This window comes from Salvelinus alpinus, chromosome 37 (genome assembly GCF_045679555.1).
Source record: "Salvelinus alpinus chromosome 37, SLU_Salpinus.1, whole genome shotgun sequence".
Classification (NCBI taxonomy): domain Eukaryota; kingdom Metazoa; phylum Chordata; class Actinopteri; order Salmoniformes; family Salmonidae; genus Salvelinus; species Salvelinus alpinus.
In genome coordinates this window covers 14,390,324-14,409,766 of record NC_092122.1, presented here as the reverse complement: position 1 = coordinate 14,409,766, position 19,443 = coordinate 14,390,324, and the positions used below count along the sequence as shown (strand labels likewise).

The 19,443-nt window shown below is 45.6% G+C and overlaps 1 protein-coding gene across 3 annotated transcripts in view; it reads right to left on the bottom strand.

Annotated features, from left to right (window-relative positions):
* The window catches only part of LOC139566023 (synaptotagmin-1-like), a 203,621-nt gene that overhangs the window by 101,208 nt on the left and 82,970 nt on the right, over positions 1-19,443 (bottom strand). For all 3 annotated transcript variants that reach the window (XM_071386834.1, XM_071386831.1, XM_071386833.1), the window contains exon 3: positions 15,037-15,128. The gene's annotated coding sequence lies outside the window, so the exon portion shown is untranslated. The remainder of the gene's footprint in view (positions 1-15,036; positions 15,129-19,443) is intronic.

Here is a 19,443-nt window from a genome sequence, read left to right as displayed (position 1 = left end):
TTAAACGTGTTAACCCTCGCAAGGCTGCAGGCCCAGACGGCATTCCCAGCCGCGTCCTCAGAGCATGCGCAGACCAGCTGGCTGGTGTGTTTACGGACATATTCAATCAATCCTTATCCCAGTCTGCTGTTCCCACATGCTTCAAGAGGGCCACCATTGTTCCTGTTCCCAAGAAAGCTAAGGTAACTGAGCTAAACGACTACCGCCCCGTAGCACTCACTTCCGTCATCATGAAGTGCTTTGAGAGACTAGTCAAGGACCATATCACCTCCACCCTACCGGACACCCTAGACCCACTCCAATTTGCTTACCGACCCAATAGGTCCACAGACGACGCAATCGCAACCACACTGCACACTGCCCTAACCCATCTGGACAAGAGGAATACCCATGTGAGAATGCTGTTCATCGATTACAGCTCAGCATTTAACACCATAGTACCCTCCAAACTCGTCATCAAGCTCGAGACCCTGGGTCTCGACCCCGCCCTGTGCAACTGGGTCCTGGACTTCCTGACGGGCCGCCCCCAGGTGGTGAGGGTAGGTAACAACATCTCCACCCCGCTGATCCTCAACACTGGGGCCCCACAAGGGTGCGTTCTGAGCCCTCTCCTGTACTCCCTGTTCACCCACGACTGCGTGGCCATGCACGCCTCCAACTCAATCATCAAGTTTGTGGATGACACTACAGTGGTAGGCTTGATTACCAACAACGACGAGACGGCCTACAGGGAGGAGGTGAGGGCCCTCGGAGTGTGGTGTCAGGAAAATAACCTCACACTCAACGTCAACAAAACAAAGGAGATGATTGTGGACTTCAGGAAACAGCAGAGGGAGCACCCCCCTATCCACATCGACGGGTCAGTAGTGGAGAAGGTGGAAAGTTTTAAGTTCCTCGGTGTACACATCACGGACAAACTGAATTGGTCCACCCATACAGACAGCGTTGTGAAGAAGGCGCAGCAGCGCCTCTTCAACCTCAGGAGGCTGAAGAAATTCGGCTTGTCACCAAAAGCACTCACAAACTTCTACAGATGCACAATCGAGAGCATCCTGTCGGGCTGTATCACCGCCTGGTACGGCAACTGCTCCGCCCACAACCGTAAGGCTCTCCAGAGGGTAGTGAGGTCTGCAGAACGCACCACCGGGGGCAAACTACCTGCCCTCCAGGACACCTACACCACCCGATGTCACAGGAAGGCCATAAAGATCATCAAGGACAACAACCACCCAAGCCACTGCCTGTTCACCCCGCTTTCATCCAGAAGGCGAGGTCAGTACAGGTGCATCAAAGCCGGGACCGAGAGACTGAAAAACAGCTTCTATCTCAAGGCCATCAGACTGTTAAACAGCCACCACTAACATTTAGCGGCCGCTGCCAACATACTGACTCAACTCCAGCCACTTTAAAAATGGGAATTGATGGAAATTATGTAAAAATGTACCACTAGCCACTTTAAACAATGCCACTTAATATAATGTTTACATACCCTACATTACCCATCTCATATGTATATAGTGTACTCTATATCATCTACTGCATCTTGCCATCTTTATGTAATACATGTACCACTAGCCACTTTAAACTATGCCACTTTATGTTTACATACCCTACAGTACTCATCTCATATGTATATACCGTACTCTATACCATCTACTGCATCTTGCCATGCCGTTCTGTACCACCACTCATTCATATATCTTTATGTACATATTCTTTATCCCTTTACACTTGTGTGTGTGTATAAGGTAGTAGTTGTGGAATTGTTAGGTTAGATTACTTGTTGGTTATTACTGCATTGTCGGAACTAGAAGCACAAGCATTTCGCTACACTCGCATTAACATCTGCTAACCATGTGTATGTGACTAATAAAATTTGATTTGATTTGATTTGATTATTTCATATTTTTTTTTATACATTTGCAAACATTTCTAAAAACTGTTTTTGCTTTGTCATTATGTGGTATTGTTTGTAGACAGATGAGGGGAAAAAACAATTGAATCTATTTTAGAATAAGGCTGTAACATAACAAAATGTGAAAAAAGTCAAGGAGTCTGAATACTTTCCGAATGCACTGTAAATATATGGTTTATACATTATATACAGTGGAGGACTGTTTTAGCATGGGCTTGTGTACCTCAAAAGAGTCACCCTGGCAGTAGAGGCTTGGTTTGGTGTGGTTTAATTCCATTATTCAAGAACCACTTAGGTTCTGACCCTGAACCCCCCTGCCCCCCCACACACTGGAGGTCCTGAAACTCCCCAGGGCTAAAGTAGAAGAAGGGAGTTCAACGGTTCAATTAACAACAGGCAGAACCAACTGTGAACTACATGATGGAAATAGGCCTTGTTAAGCTGATAAAACATGTGGAGTGGGAGGCGCATGGTGTTTGTGATGACACACAGGGCTGTCGGACACTGTAGCCAGCCCAGCGGCAAGGCAACGGAAAGCAAACAGACAAGCCAGGCAGGCTGTGTTAATGATTACCTTCACCTGGTCTAAGCTTCCTCACAAGTTGGCTTGTTTGGCTAGAAGCTTGAGCCTCGGTCAGAAAACTGTGGTTGTTAAACCCACCTATCTGTGGCCCGCTCAGCCCAGTCAAAACTGTTCGCTGCTCTGGCACCCCAATGGTGGAACAAACTCCCTCACAACGCCAGGTCAGCGGAGTCAATCACCACCTTCCGGAGACACCTGAAACCCCACCTCTTTAAGGAATACCTAGGATAGGATAAAGTAATCCTTCTAACCCCCCCCCCCCTTAAAAGAGGATATCATAAGGTGAATGCACCAATTTGTAAGTCGCTCTGGATAAGAGCGTCTGCTAAATGACTTAAATGTAATGTAAATGTGTGTGTGTGTGTGTGTGTGTATTTGGGTGTGTGTGTGTGTATTGCGTAGGGATGGATAGGAGTAACGCTGCGTGGGGACAGTGCAGATTTCCGCCCCAGTGGTCTCAGGAAGACAGGAAAGGGAGGAAAAGAGGGGGTTGGAGATTATCTTCCATCTCCCTGACGAGCTCACCCCACAGCTTCTCAAACAAACACACACACACCCCAACACCTCAGCTCCACAGAGGCTGTTCTAACAACACAGCTGCAGACTGCAGCCCAGTTAACACCTCCAGTGTCTGACTAACCATAGCATGCAGTCTGTCAGTGATAGATCTCAGTGAGTTCTCAGAGAGGAGGGAACTAAGGGAAAGAGGACAACAGTGAAAAGCCACGGATCGTCGTCTAGGTGAGATTCAAGCTAGCTGATCGTAATGACTCTGTGAACATTAAATGCAGGTAGCTGTAAAATGGTTAGTGACTTAACAGGGCCCTGGGGTACTAAATACTGCCCCTAGGGGTTGGAGGGTAAAGAGCTGTTCCAGTCTCAGCAGGCAGAGGAAACGTCTTGCATGAAAAGGCTCAATCAGAGAGAATATTTTATCATGGAGTGGCAATGTGAGCCGTCATGCTCTCGGACTTCTATAAGGTATGTTACTGGACTATGGACAGAGAGAAAAACGTGGAAATCCAAACAGCACTATGAGCTATTGAAAGGTGCAAACACACTGTACGCATTCACTTCTTATCTCAATCCTATCTCTCATCTCGACAACACCTTGGCAACAGTGAGCTGTTTGCTGATTGGCTGGAAGGCTTTCTCCTCTGTGGTTCGGTGCCTTAATGCCTTCTGTTGTCCCGGGGTGGGTCTATCCCCATGGCAACATTTTATGTTCTGTTATCGTAAATATGCAGCGAATGGTAAAACAACAACAACAACAAAACAACAAGAAAAACTGAGAGAAAACAAGGCCACAGTACACCACTGCATGATTAGATGTAGTGAGCCTTGAAGTCAGGAGTCACAGAAAAAAGTTTCCCTTTTTCAGATGAAAAGTCACAAGAGACTAGAAACCAAAAACGAATCTATGCAAACAAACAAATCAAACTAACAAACAGACTACGTTAGCTAGCTAGACCAAGGCAGTGGGACACAACATAACAGCAAATGGCTGCCACACAGCCAGTCTGCAAAATAAATATTTCATCCTGGTCTCCTCTCTCTCCTAGACTTTGTCATCCACCACTTGGCTGATACAGTCAACAGGCTTTGTTCTGGAAGCTTTGGGGACGAAGAGGCTACAGCCCATCAGACTGAGATGAACACAAAGTGTTGCCAATTCCAAAAAGAAAGAGAGAGGGGGTCCACTCCAAAAAAGTTGAAAAAAATAACTGGAAAAAACCCCAACAAAAAACATTTCATGAAATAATCTTGCCCTGACTTCTGTCTAGTGGCCCGTGAGGAGCAGAATGATTCTCTTGGAGGGGGAAATAAATTAACAACCTAGCTCTCGCCTGCCAAGTTCATGAAGAGAGCCTGAAGTGAAGAGTTTGTCTTCCCGAAGAATGCTAGCTGTGAGGAGTGGCGAGTCAGAGGGTCAGCAGGGACAGGAAGAGAGACAGAGAAAGAAAGGTGGAGAGAAGAAGAGAGGGCAGGAGAAAGAGATGGAGATAAAAGGAGTGGGAAGAGAAAAAGGCAGCAATCTCCAAAAAGGTCAACAGTTTAAGATATACTTTGACAGTCCTAGCTCTTCCTGTACCCCTGTAAATTGAGATATTATATGTCATAGTCGATTCCCAACTCAGCCTGTCTGCCACCTGCATTGTCTTCCATCCAAGGAATAGTCCAGTCTGTATGGTTATTATGCCCCCGTCATAGTCAGCTCATTTCCACACTACCCATGGGTGTTATACTGTTCAAAGAATTCTTAGTGAGTCAGACATATTTCTGAGTATTCTGACTTTCTTACAGAGAAGAGACACTTGCTTTAATTACATCTGATAGCCTCGTTACACTCTCTCTCTCTGTTCCGCAGGCAGGAAGCTGCCTTAAAGCTCTATCAATCCAGCCTGGAGGATGAGGTGCTGTTCATAAGGTAGGACCAGCAGGCTCTTTTCAACACGCACAGGTGCTCCTTTCACTCTCTGTTGGCACACACACACACACACATAAAAACACACTCATGTACTCACACACAAACGCACACATAAAAACACACTCATACACACATACACACACACACACACACACACACACACACACACACACACACACACACACACACACACACACACACACACACACACACACACACACACACACACACACACACACACACACACACACACACACACACACACACACACACACACACACACACACACACACACACACCCCTGCTGGGGTCATTAGCACATGCCAACACCACTGACTCTGCACAGATGCTTGGATAGGAGAGAGGAGAGAAGAGGGAGGAGGGGGGAGGGAGGGGCAGAGGAAGGGAGGGAGAGAGGGGGAGGGGGGGGCTTCATCTAAAAGAACCACTTTTCACAGTGCTAATCCTAATTATCTAATCTAATCACGTCATCTTCACAACTCACTATACTATATTATAGGATAGTACTTGACCGGAGGTGGAAGTGAACAGCTACTTTGTGTCTGACTAATCACCAAAAATTCAAAGCAGAGACGTAGACCGAGCAAGCAAGCTAACTCTCCTCCACCCACAAGATGGTGTGGCTCCCCTGCGATGTGTGTAGTGGGCATTTTGGCTCTCCAGTGGTTTGACTGAGAGGAGACAGTCAGTCCCCACAGCCAGGTCTACGTTCCAGGACCTCTGAGAGGGTCAGGGGTAGAGGTCGACCGATTATGATTTTTCAACGCCGATACCGATATCGACTATCGGTGGACCAAAAAAGCCGATACCGATTAATCGGCAGATTTTTAACATTTATTTTTTTATTTGTAATAATGACAATTACACCAATACTGAATGAACACTTTTATTTTAACTTAATATAATACATCAATAAAATCAATTTAGCCTCAAATAAATAATGAAACATGTTCAATTTGGTTTAAATAATGCAAAAACAAAGTGTTGGAGAAGAAAGTAAAAGTGCAATATGTGCCTTGTAAAAAAGCTAACGTTTAAGTTCCTTGCTCAGAACATGAGAACATATGAAAGCTGGTGGTTCCTTTTAACATGAGTCTTCAATATTCCCAGGTAAGAAATTTTAGGTTGTAGTTATTATAGGAATTATAGGACTATTTCTCTCTATACCATTTGTATTTCATATACCTTTGACTATTGGATGTTCTTATAGGCACTATAGTATTACCAGTGTAACAGTATAGCTTCCGTCCCTCTCCTCGCCCCTACCTGGGCTCAAACCAGGAACACATCGACAACAGCCACCCTCGAAGCATCGTTACCCATCGCTCCACAAAAGCCGCGGCCCTTGCTGAGCAAGGGGAACAACTACTTCAAGGTCTCAGAATGAGTGACGTCACCGATTGAAACGCTATTAGCGCGCACCCCGCTAACTAGCTATCCATTTCACATCGGTTACACCGGCCGAATCTTGGTAGTTGATAGGCTTGAAGTCATAAACAGCTCAATGCTTGAAGCATAGCGAAGAGCTGCTGGCAAACGCACAAAAGTGCTGTTTGAATGAATGCTTACGAGCCTGCTGCTGCCTACCACCCACCGCTCAATCAGACTGCTCTATCAAATATCAAATCATAGACTTAATTATAACATAATAACAAATACAAGCCTTAGGTCATTAATATGGTCAAATCCGGAAACTATAATTTCGAAAACAAAACGTTTATTCTTTCAGTGAAATACGGAACCGTTCCGTATTTTATCAAATGGGTGGCATCCCTAAGTCTAAATATTGCTGTTACATTGCACAACTTTTAATGTTATGTCATAATTATTTACAATTCTGGCAAATTAATGACGGTCTTTGTTAGGAATAAATGGTCTTCACACAGTTCGCAACGAGCCAGGTGGCCCAAACTGCTGCATATACCCTGACTGCTTGCACGGAACGCGAAGTGACACAAAAGTGACACAATTTCCCTAGTTAAAAGAAATTCATGTTAGCAGGCAATATTAACTAAATATGCAGGTTTAAAAATATATACTTGTGTATTGATTTTAAAGAAAGGCATTGATGTTTATGGTTAGGTACACATTGGTGCAACAACAGTGCTTTTTTCGCGAATGCGCTTGTTAAATCATCACCCGTTTGGCGAAGTAGGCTGTGATTCGATGAGAAATTAACAGGCACCGCATCGATTATATGCAACGCAGGACAAGCTAGATAAACTAGTAATATCATCAACCATGTGTAGTTAACTAGTGATTATGTTAAGATTGATTGTTTTTATAAGATAAGTTTAATGCTAGCTAGCAACTTACCTTGGCTTCTTGCTGCACTCGCGTAACAGGTAGTCAGCCTGCCACGCAGTCTCCTCGTGGAGTGCAATGTAATCGGCCACAATCGGTGTCCAAAAATGCCGATTACCGATTGTTATGAAAACTTGAAATCGGCCCTAATTAATAGGCCATTCCGATGAATTGTCCGACCTCTAGTCTGGGGTCACCTCCTATCTCTCTCAGGAGGGGTAATTAATAAAGATGTTTTCATGGAGAGTGGACGGCCCCCTTTACACCTCAAGAACCATCCATCCACACACAGACACACACACACACACACACACACACACACACACACACACACACACACACACACACACACACACACACACACACACACACACGCACGCACTCACGCACGCACGCACGCACGCACGTACACACGCACGTACACAATGCACTACATGGAAGTGTATTTTGGTCTTTTACTCACCAAACACGTCGCTCCTATCGATATACAGTGAAATAAAGTATTCAGACCCTTTGAGTTTTTCCACATTTTGTTACGTTACAGCCTTATACTAAAATCAATCTACACACAATTCCCCATAATCACAAAGCAAAAACAAAGCAAATGTATTACAAAGAAAAAACTAAAATATCACATTTACATAAGTATTCAGACCCCTTACTCAGTACTTTGTTGAAGCACCTTTGGCAGTGATTACAGCTTCGAGTCTTCTTGGGTATAAAGCTACAAGCTTGGCACACCTGTGTTTGGGGAGTTTCTCCCATTCTTCTATGCAGATCCTCTCAATCTCTGTCAGGTTGGATGGGGAGCATTGCTGCACAACTATTTTCAGGTCTCTTCAAAGATGTTCGATTGGGTTCAAGTCTGGGCTCTGGCTGGTCCACTCAAGGACATTCAGAGACTTGTCCCGAAGCCACTCCTGGGTTGTCTTGGCTGTGTGCTTAGGGTCGTTGTCCTGTTGGAAGGTGAATCTTCACACCCAGTCTGATGTACTGAACGTTCTGGAGCAGGTTTCCATAAAGGATCTCTCTGTACTATGCTCCGTTCATCTTTGCCTCGATCCTAGTATCCCAGTCCCTTCCACTGAAATATTTCCCCACTGCATGATGCTGGCACCACCATGCTTCCCCGTAGGAATGGTGCCAGGTTTCCTCCAGACGTGACGCTTGGCATTCAGGCCAAATAGTTCAATCTTGTTTCTCATGGTCTGAGGCTGGGCTGTCTTGTGCCTTTAACTGAGGAGTGACTTCTGTCTGACCACTCTACCATAAAGGCCTGATTGGTGGAGAGCTGCAGACATGGTTGTCATTCTGGAAGTTTCTCCCATCTCCACAGAGGAACTCTAGAGCTCTGTCAGAGTGACCATTAGGTTCTTGGTCACCTCCCTGACCAAGGCCCTTCTCCCCCGGTTGCTCAGTTTGGCCGGGGGGCCAGCTCTAGGAAACTTCTTCCATTTAAGAATGATGGAGGCCACTGTGTTCTTGGGGACCTTTAATGCTGCAGAAATGTTTTGGTACCCTTCCCCAGATCTGTCCTTTGACACAATCCTGTCTCGGAGCTCTACAGACAATTATTTCGACCTCATGGCTTTGTTTTTGCTCTGACATGCACTATCAACTGTGGGACCTTATATAGACAGGTATGTGCCTATCCAAATCACGTCCAATCAATTGAATTTAACACAGGTGGACTCTAATCAAGTTGTAGAAACATCAAGGATAATCGATGGAAACAGGATGCACTGAGAATGTCAGGTCTCATGGCAAAGGGTCTGAATACTTATGCAAATAAGGTATTTCTGTTAATTTATTTATTTGTAAAAATCTCTAAAAACTGTTTTTGCTTTGTCATTATGGGGTATTGTGTGTAGATAGCTGAGGACATTTTTATTTATTTAATCAATTTTAGAACAAGGCTATAATGTAACAAAAATGTGGAAAAAGTCAAGGGGTCTGAATACTTTCCGAAGGGACTGTATATTACAGTATTGTATGCCAGCAGGCTGGGACTACAGACAGAGTCAGGGTATAGGAGTTAGTACTGCCTGTGTCAGACAGTCAGAGAGCCCCGGGCAGGGCCTGTCTGTGTAGTGGGCTGGGATAGGGGATTAGGGAAGATTTGGAGAGCAGTCATTACCCTAGCCTGTGGAGGGTCTGATAATTAAATTACCTCAGCAGCCATACCGCTGCCTTTCCATCTATCAACTATATACAGACCAGGTCTTTCAAGGTCACTCTGCTCATATCTGGAATGAGCTGCATGGCCACCATCCTGACTCAAGATCCTGGATGACACAGATGACTTGAAACTTGATCCGTGGCATGAATAACACATTGATGCCAATGGATGGGTGATCTTAAAGGTGGAGTGCAACTTAAACCAGGACTTGTTTATACCTTTGCAGTTCACATTGAGACTGACACATACATTCAAATGTCTGACTGTCTCAGACCTCTGATTCTCTCCCTCTCTTATTTTAAAATCCTGAACATCAGCTCTCTTTAAGGGCACAAGGCGAGACCCAAATGCAGACACAGGAGGCCGATGGCCGAGCTCCGATATTTATTATAACAAAGGGAGTAGGCAAAGGCAGGTTGGGGACAGGCGAGAGTTCATAAACCAGGTCAGAGTCCAAACAGTACCAGGCGAAAGGCAGTCTCGAAGTCAGGCCAGGCAGGGGTCAGAAACCAGATCCGAGTCCAAAACAGTACAAAGGGATAGGCAGGCTGGTAGTCAGAACAGACAGAGTGGTCAGGCAGGCTGGTAGTCAGAACAGACAGAGTGGTCAGGCAGGCTGGTAGTCAGGACAGACAGAGTGGTCAGGCAGGCTGGTAGTCAGAACAGACAGAGTGGTCAGGCAGGCTGGTAGTCAGGACAGGCAGAGTGGTCAGGCAGGCTGGTAGTCAGAACAGACAGAGTGGTCAGGCAGGCTGGTAGTCAGAACAGACAGAGTGGTCAGGCAGGCTGGTAGTCAGGACAGGCAGAGTGGTCAGGCAGGCTGGTAGCCAGGACAGGCAGAGTGGTCAGGCAGGCTGGTAGTCAGAACAGACAGAGTGGTCAGGCAGGCTGGTAGTCAGAACAGACAGAGTGGTCAGGCAGGCTGGTAGTCAGGACAGGCAGAGTGGTCAGGCAGGCTGGTAGTCAGAACAGACAGAGGATCGAAACCAGGAGGACTAGAAATAAACAGAGACTGGGAAAAATAGGAGCAAGGAAAAATGCTAGTTGACTTGGCAAACAAGACGAACTGGCACAGAGAGACAGGAAACACAGGGATAAATACACCGGGGATAGTAAGCAACACCTGGAGGTGGTGGAGACAATAACAAGGACAGGTGAACCAGATCAGGGTGTGACACTCTCATGTTTCCAACTACTCTCTGCCCTTCCCGATAGCGTGTGGATTGACTCATTGCCGTGCTGTGGTTGGTGGAGTGAGCAGTGTGTGTGGTTGGAGTGGGGAGTCTGACAGTAGATCGGCCCAGCGTGATGGTGGTGAAGTGGCCCAGTGTGGGAATACTGTAGCTGGCCACATCACAGGGTTCCCCCCTGGTGTCTATGCTCAGACCAGAAGGGGCTGTGACCTGCTGGGAGAGAGATGGGGACAGGGCCTCGACAGATAGAGGGAGAGAGAAGAATGGATGAGTGTAGGAACAAGGGAGAGAAAGCAGGGAAGAAAAGCTAGAGGAAGGGAGAGTTAGATGGAGGAGAGTGAGCAAAAGAATGAGAGAGAGAGAGAGAGAGAGCGAGAGAAAAAAATTGGGGCGGAGAAGAGGGGAGACCTGAACAGTAGCAGCTCCCATTTAAAGATTGAGGGTTTGTCACGATCTGCCACTGAGCACGCACGCACGCACGCACGCAGGCACGCACACACGCAAACAGACACAATAGCCAATTTAAATAAAGGTCAGTCTAATAACTAACACTGATTAAATTTATTTCTCCTCTTCTCAATTAATATCACTCACACATTAACATGAATCCACGCATGAGTAGCCACGCACAGTGACAACGTACATTAACCTGCTCAAATGTAGTAAATGGAGCCAAAGGTTACCAATGTTGAGGCAATTCCCAATGACCAATGTAACTTCATGCTTATGAGATTCCATTCTCCATGTTCCGGAGTTGACAGCCTTGACAATAAGCTGCTTTTACCTCAACGACCATATACCAGCTCTATACCATAAACTGAGGGCTGATGTGCTTTTTAATTCCCCCCCACACTTTCCCAGAGATGACAGAGGCATTGAAACACACACCATGTTCCTTAATTGCCTGTCACTCCATCACAATTAGAGCAAATTAATAGACATCCCTTCTTATTATTTAAATGTAAATGTATTTTATTTAACCTTTATTTAACTTGGCAAGTCAGTTAAGAAGAAATTGTTATTTACAATGACGGCCTACCCCGGCCAAACCCAGACGACGCTGGGCCAATTGTGCGCCGCCCTATGGGACACCCAATCACGGCCGGATGTGATACAGCCTGGATTCAGCCTATAAGATGTGATCATATACACTAGTCTGTTTTTTGAGGATCATTAAGGCTTGTTGATGAAAGCAGCAGGCTTTTTATCTTCACACCCACAGCGATTGCTGCTCGTTCCTCGTTACGCTTCCCCCAGACAGAAAAGACACCCAACTAAGGATCCTACTCCACTGCTGAGCGAGGGCAATAGATCAGCCGAGTGCTTGAACTGATTGCGGTTACCCTAGGAAAGAGTCACCGATAGATCTGCTGGGGAAAGACAGGGTGATGCACGTGCTGTTGAGGGTGATTTGCGGTGACACACGTCTGTAACGGGGTTGAGCTGAGCTTCGTCTTTGAGGAATTAGAATATTGAACAGCCAATGAAACTTGACACAGGCGCAGATTATTTCTCGGTGGGGACATTCCCCAGAGAGAACTCATAGAGGAGTCCGGCTCTGCATCTGCCCGTAACCTTCCATATCACAACCGTAACTCACAATTTCACCACTGTTACTCTCAATGTCACCACCGTTACTCTCAATGTCACCACCGTTACGCTCAATGTCACCACCGTTACTCTCAATGTCACCACCGTAACTCAGAATTTCACCACCGCTACTCTCAATGTCACCACCGTAACTGTCAATGTCACCACGGTAACGGTCAGTGTCACTGCCGTTACTCTCAATGTCACCACCATAACTCTCAGTGTTATCACTGTAACATTCAATGTCACTACCATAACAGGAGCTCGCTAGTGATGATACTGCTTGCTTGAACATTAATCACTTGAAAAGCAAACAACTGTTGTGCCCATTTTTCTCCTGTAATGCATATACTATATGACATATCGTACACCTGTGAAGGTTTCTGAATGTATGCATTTATTCCCGTTAATTTGTGTTCTCTAACCCTTTCATTACTGTACCTGATGGTAAAAAATGGCTGCTTGTTGGGCAGAGCTGAATGTGCGTGTCAAACACCTGTGTTTGGATGGGAGGCGGCCAGGCTTCCGGTGTGTCTAAAACAGATGTTTCATGGGACTGTGGTGGCGGATGATTGATGCCTCACAGTACGTCAGGTGGCAAAAATCCCAGAAACCTCAGCGTTTTTGGCTTTTGCGTGTGATTCTTTCCCCCTTATTTTTTCCTATAACGTGGTTAGCGAAGGAGAGCGAATCTGGAGACAGACGGGGGATTGGCAGCGCTCCAGAAGCCAGAGAAGCCAGTCGATCAACAGACATGTATCACAAAACAATGCCGTTTGGAACACGCAGAGGACGACAACAGCTGGTGCCAGATACCCTCTGAAGCACCTGACTGGTGTGATGCTATCTCCTTGGCAGAATTAGGCTGCCTCAAGGAGCAATAATTACAACAAGCGATCTTAATCTCCGCCGTGGGAAGGTGGGCAGAGGAGAGGGGGGGACTCATTCAGTGAAGAAAACCTCTCCAATCATGTCACGTGGCTGAAGGCAAGACACCCACCCCCGTCCAACTACCTCTTCTTCCATTTGGAAGTCACCTTGTAGATGTCCTTGACTAGAACCCTATTGCCATGCCAGGGTTATGTAGCTTCTTCATTTAGCCTCATCGTTGAGATAGCTAGCCATAGTAAAAGCGCGAGCTTCATGCTCTATTCTTCGGCCCCGTCGCAGCAGAGCTACAGAGACTAAGTGAGTTAGACTTGAGGGAGAGAGGTGGGAACCTGGCCGGGACTCCTTTACTTTACCGCCGTCTGCCCTAATCGCCGTCATTGAATTGCATTGTTTAAGCCAGGCAGATTGGGGCCCTGCTCAGAGGTTCATGAGGGGGAGGGAGGATAGGAGACAGACTCCCTGGTTCACCTGAGGTGCCCACCTCTATCTTTCCCCCTCTCTCCCTCTTTCTCTTTCTCTCTATATCTCCATGGGCCGCACTCTGCCACTTTGGATATGTCATGGGTAATAAGGATGAAAAATTGTGACCGCTCCCCTCGGTCCCCAGTCGGTGTGGTGGCTTCGGAGTCTGCCCTTATACGCCCAGAGGAGGCCGAGCTCAGCACCGCTCACAAACAAAATGGAATTTAACAAGGCCTGAATCAGCCACAACGCCTCAGCAAATGGCCACTCAACCCTGCTACACCTGCCTCGCCAGCTGGATGTACATGTTGTTATAGTAGAGTGGTATTGTGTAGTGTAGTGCGAGGGAGGAAATACCGTTTGTGAACAGACACCAGGACAGAGTTCCCTATTGGTTAAACTTAAACCAGGGTAAGACTCCATATGATTTGCCTGGCTTATATTAACACTGGTTTAATCCAAATTCATTAATTCCTACTCAAGCCATATTGGAAACCTTGTGTGTGATGATAAAACTCCCTTAAGCCTTCATCTTAATAGTTTTTTTTCACTCTTCATTTGTTTTCCTGGTATTTATTCAAATAAGATGTTGATCAACAGTGTGTGGTGTTGTCATATTTGTGTTTGCCATTTCTGATGACCTTGGTTGGCATGTTGTGCCCTTGGCCACACAAGCTCAGTCTCCCATAGCTTGAGAGAGAGGATTATCACGTATGTTGTTGGATCTGAAAATGTTGCTCTGGCTGTTAATGTTTGTCACAGCATGACATTCAAATGTGTGCAGTAGTGTGCAGGAATGAATATAAACAACATGCCATCAACAGAACCCCTGAACCCCACACCCACCCCCTACTTAACATTCAAGATAAGGACTACAGTAGTTGCCATTGGATTCCCACACAATAACATGACTCATCTTCCTACTTGGAGCTCAAAGGAGCTCTTTACATTATAGCCTAATGTATATAGTATGTTTGTGCCTTTCCTGCTCTAATAGGTCAAATCAATAATTCATTAGTCCAAGTCTTAAGTCCATCAATGAGCTATGGTGGCCAGAGACCGTAGTATCACATATCTTACTCTACAGTACTAATGAGGCTTTCAGTGCTGCGTACCACTGTTTGATGTATATTTTCTATTAGAAACGTGCAATGGGGGCCTCTATGAGTTGTTTCATGCATGTATACACAAAATGTGCGGAATAATCCATACTAATTAGTGTTAGTCTTTGTACATTGTGAAACAAATCTCTGTGGAATTCTTCTTCTTTTTGGGATTGCCCCCTTGTGGTCATTGGCATTTAAGGATAAGGAACCAGGCGACTGAGGTTATTTTCCCATAGGGGTTGGAGATCCTTGGGGTCTGAGACAGTGAATAGCCAGAGTGGCTCTGTGGACCTGTGGCATTTCCACTGAGACAGGGTGTCTGTTTTGTTTGCCTGTCTTTGAGGACGAGGGAACAGAGACTAACCTTTAACTCAGCGGTGCCTGCTGCTAGGGGCTCTTCCAATGCTGCTTCTTCTTCTTTACACAGGAGTTGCACGTATTTGCGATAGTTCAAAACTGAGGAAGAGACAGACGGAACATGTTAATGTGGAACAACAAAAAGCATGCAAAGTTCATAGAACTGAATTGAGACTAGTTACTGCATGTCGGTTCCTGTTTTCAAGAGACATTTTAAACTAGCCCAGTCAGATACTATTGTGTTCTTGAGAGCAGCCATTTTCTTTTAAGAGTACTTTACAAGCCAGGGCACAAACAAGACCAATAGCATTTGCATTTCAATTCTTATAGCCAATCAATGTGCACGGCGATGGGCTCAAATGGCAGTATCCAGAACCAAGGCACGGTGAAGTGAACCCATGTCATTTCCCCCTGTTGATTTTTCCATCAGCTCAGTTTGTTTGTGTGTGTGTGTGTGTGTGTGTGTGTGTGTGTGTGTGTGTGTGTGTGTGTGTGTGTGTGTGTGTGTGCGTGCGTGCGTGCGTGCGTGCGTGCGTGCGTGCGTGCGTGCGTGCGTGTGTGTCAGTGAAGGAGGTGGCAGGGATCCATTATCGATGGAGCGCTTTCACAGTCGATTGGTCGTGTTCATTAGGAAGCCGGAGGAACCAAGTCATGCTGGAGACCAGGGACGGGGACCAGCTGGGGATCTCCTCCCCACAGATGCTGCCTGCCACTATGGTGTGAAAGGCACTCCATTGTGGAGGAGGTGGATGATGTGGAGGAGTGCTCTAGTTAGGGTCACAGCAGGGGATTTTCAATACTACTTCAATGTCTCATTTCATTGTAAATAATGTTTGAAACAAAACAAATGTGATCGATTGACTGTAGTTTGGTTTTAAAATGTATTCTAAAATCCAAAACCAATATCCAATAAACATCTGGATGGAGATTCACAGAATCACAGAATATATTACTTCAAAATGGATAAATAAAAAATGCAAATAAGATCTGTCCTTGCAGCATATGTCCCAAGGTTCTGCTGTGATGGAGAGCTATCAGCACCATCTTGACGGCGTCGGGAGGGGAGATTGAGTTTGTGATTCCCTATTCATTCCCCCATTACTGTTAAAGAGCTTATTGCCGGGCCTTGATGTACAGATTAAAAGCTATTACCTCCGGCTGGCACTGGCAGGTACACAAAGGCACAAAAATTCAGAGGCAATTTGTGTCTCATTTCAGGAAACTAGGCGTATGTCGCGCGTCACTACTTCACAGGAGACCCATTAGAATAGATTTTAAAAGCCATTTGAACTCTTTTTTGAATCAAAATGCGTTTTTTGCAGAAATGCCTTCTGGAACATTTGAACTTTCATGTGCTTTAATAACAAACTTGTATGCCATTTGTAAATACCAATAAAACGGTTAAATTACGAGCCTAGTTGGTTTAGGCACGGAAAAAGACCTGAACCCGCTGGCCGTGATTGGCTGAGATAATGGATGGGATGGTGATGCCGAGAGAGGAGTTCGGATTGGTCTGCCATGTAGCTCGCTTCTGTCTATAACATGAGCTGGTCAGTATGTGTAAGTAATCCTTTCTAACACAGCTTTTCTTTCAAAGATATCACGTAGTAGAACTGCATAAGTGTTGCTCTCCACTTTCTGGAGGACCAAGTTTTGAAATCAGTGGAATGTCCAGTGCAATTAGAGTATGAGATAGAGAAAATTCTGGAGTTTGATTGCAAATATATATTCAGACGGAGTCGAAAAGAGAACACACAGTAGGCTGTTGTATAAAACACCTGTCTCCGGATTACATCTTCAAACTAAGGGCAACAATGGCATCCGTGACACAGAAGCATCCGTGTATACGGGTAAGATAGTCTAGCTAGTCAAATTTTCTGATATTACACGTTTCAAATTTTGTCAGAAAGTCGTTTTCATTTCAAGTTAAAGCGTACCGTTAGCTATACATAAACAACATGCCATCAAGAGATCCCTGAAACCCTCATCCCCTACTTAACATTCAAGAGAAGGACAAGTTGCCATTGAATTCCCACACGATAACATTATTAATTTCCCTACTTGGAGCTCAATGGAGCTCTTCACATTATAGCCTTATGTATTACCATAGATGTAGCCAGTGCGGTGAAATACATTTTTCAACCGTAATCTCCTGCTATAGAATGAATCACGTGCTCCTGTTAACATACCCATGAAAGCCATTTGCCTAACAATTGGTGCCACTCTGTCAACAACAGTTGATATCAACCCCAGCACAGCCATCCTCAGCCAGTGTGACATACGGCACGCACGCAAAGAACTTGGATGGTACAATGATATGGTGGTGCTTGGTATAATACATGTAAATGAATGAAATCTCCACCACATTACTAACACACAAACACACACACACACACACACACACAAACCTCCTCACAAGTCATTAACCTCTTTAGTATGCGAGAGTGTGTACTTTTTCAATGTTATTTTTATTGTCACATACACCAGATAGGTGCAGTGTGTGTGTGTGTGTGTGTGTGTGTGTGTGTGTGTGTGTGTGTGTGTGTGTGTGTGTGTGTGTGTGTGTGTGTGTGTGTGTGTGTGTGTGTGTGTGTGTGTGTGTGTGTGTGTGTGTGTGTGTGTGTGTGTGTGTGTGTGTGTGTGTGTGTGTGTGTGTGTGTGTGTGTGTGTGTGTGTGTGTGTGTACGCACTTGTTTGAGTGTCTATGCTACAGTAAGTAACTAGTGGGATTGCTTTGAACCTTGCCACACACATTAGATTTAGCACTGCCAACGTTTCCAGCTGTTCTCCTGTGTATATTACTCAATGTACACACAGAGTACAGCAGTGTTGTGACAAGTAAACACAGAACAATGGTTTCATGCAAATCAATGGGCTCGCTACCACTTCCACCGCTCAGCTGGATGCGTGTGAAAATAACCTCCATCGTAGGAACACAATGACATTGTCGTTATGATATCCAAACCACCGCTTTCGGCGAAATGAGAGTTTGCTTTCGTGACTCCTACAATTTGTCAGCCATCTGCAACAGACAACCACCCCTTTGTGGTGCTTCACATAAGTATTCATTTTCCCCGCGTGGTGCCTGCTTTTCACCCGCCTCCCCTCATCTTTCTTTTCACCGTGTTATTCCTCCATCCTGCATTTCCACTTAGGGTATCCACCACTCTCCGTCTCCCTCTCTCCCTCCACCTCTCTGCTTGCCTGAACACATGTGAGTCCATCTCCATCTTCCTCACATCAGATGCCTCCTCTAGAACTCCTCTGTATTCTGACCAGGTAGACCTTTATCGCTTATTCGCTCTTAACGCTGGCCGTTTTGAATGGGTCTCGAGCAGCAGCCGGTTGAATGATGCGATCCGTCTCGTTGCCCTGTGATGAATATAAGGCCCCATGCAGCCTTGGCCGGTTCCTAAGAGCTATGGTCTGCAATCACGACCAAGCCCAACCCTCAGCTCAGAACGATGCCAACGGGAGAGATTACATTTCCGTCTGTTAGTATTCCGACGGGAGACAAATCATACATACAAGGTTTGTGTTCTGGTATATTTCCCTGGCTTGGGTTACAACATGAAGGAGACACGTGGTGGAAACCATCTGTAGATGTGTGTACTGGTTAAGGACCAGAGCTAGGGGGGGATGGGTGACAGGAGATATATTACCCCAGTAATCTACAGAGAGGGGTGAGCGGTAAAAACAAACATGACCTTGAGGACTTGGCCGTGCCAATCACCAGAGCCTTGCTCCCCTTGACAGGCACTGAGGCAGAAACCCAACGCCCCAGATATGTCAGCTGGTGTAATCCCCTGACCATGGCTCATACCATCCCATCGTTTCTGAAGGGGGATCCAATGTGGAATATGATGGCAAAGCATCTCATGAGAAGTCATATTCGTTGGTCATGACAAGGAGATGCTTGTGAAAATGTCATTATCAGATGGAGAAAACAATGAGGGAAGAACCAACATATTTTCGCTTAGTTTTAATTGTTTGGATTTTGACAATAGCCAAGCGATTGTGTTTTACAAATATGAATCGAGCATTTAGTATGTATTTTCATCATGCGTTGGGACACCATACAATGCCTCAACAAAACAGGCATATAAACAGGCATACAAACACATCTCCTCCTTGCTCTTAAAGAAGGACAGGATACTGGTGTTCTCTGCCTCAGATTCTACCTAAGCCTGGACTGTAAGAAACAGCCTTCCTGACAGCTAGAGAAGTCTCATCACAACAATCATGTCAGAGCACATTCTGTGAAACCAGGCAGTTCTGTGGAAAGCAACAGCGTCCAATCACTAGAACACTGGGGGAAATTGATTTCTATAGAGTGATACCTGTACAGGGCTCTGTTTATGGCAGTGGCTACAGTGGTACTGTAGATCGGAGAAGGAACTTAAGTATTTACTGT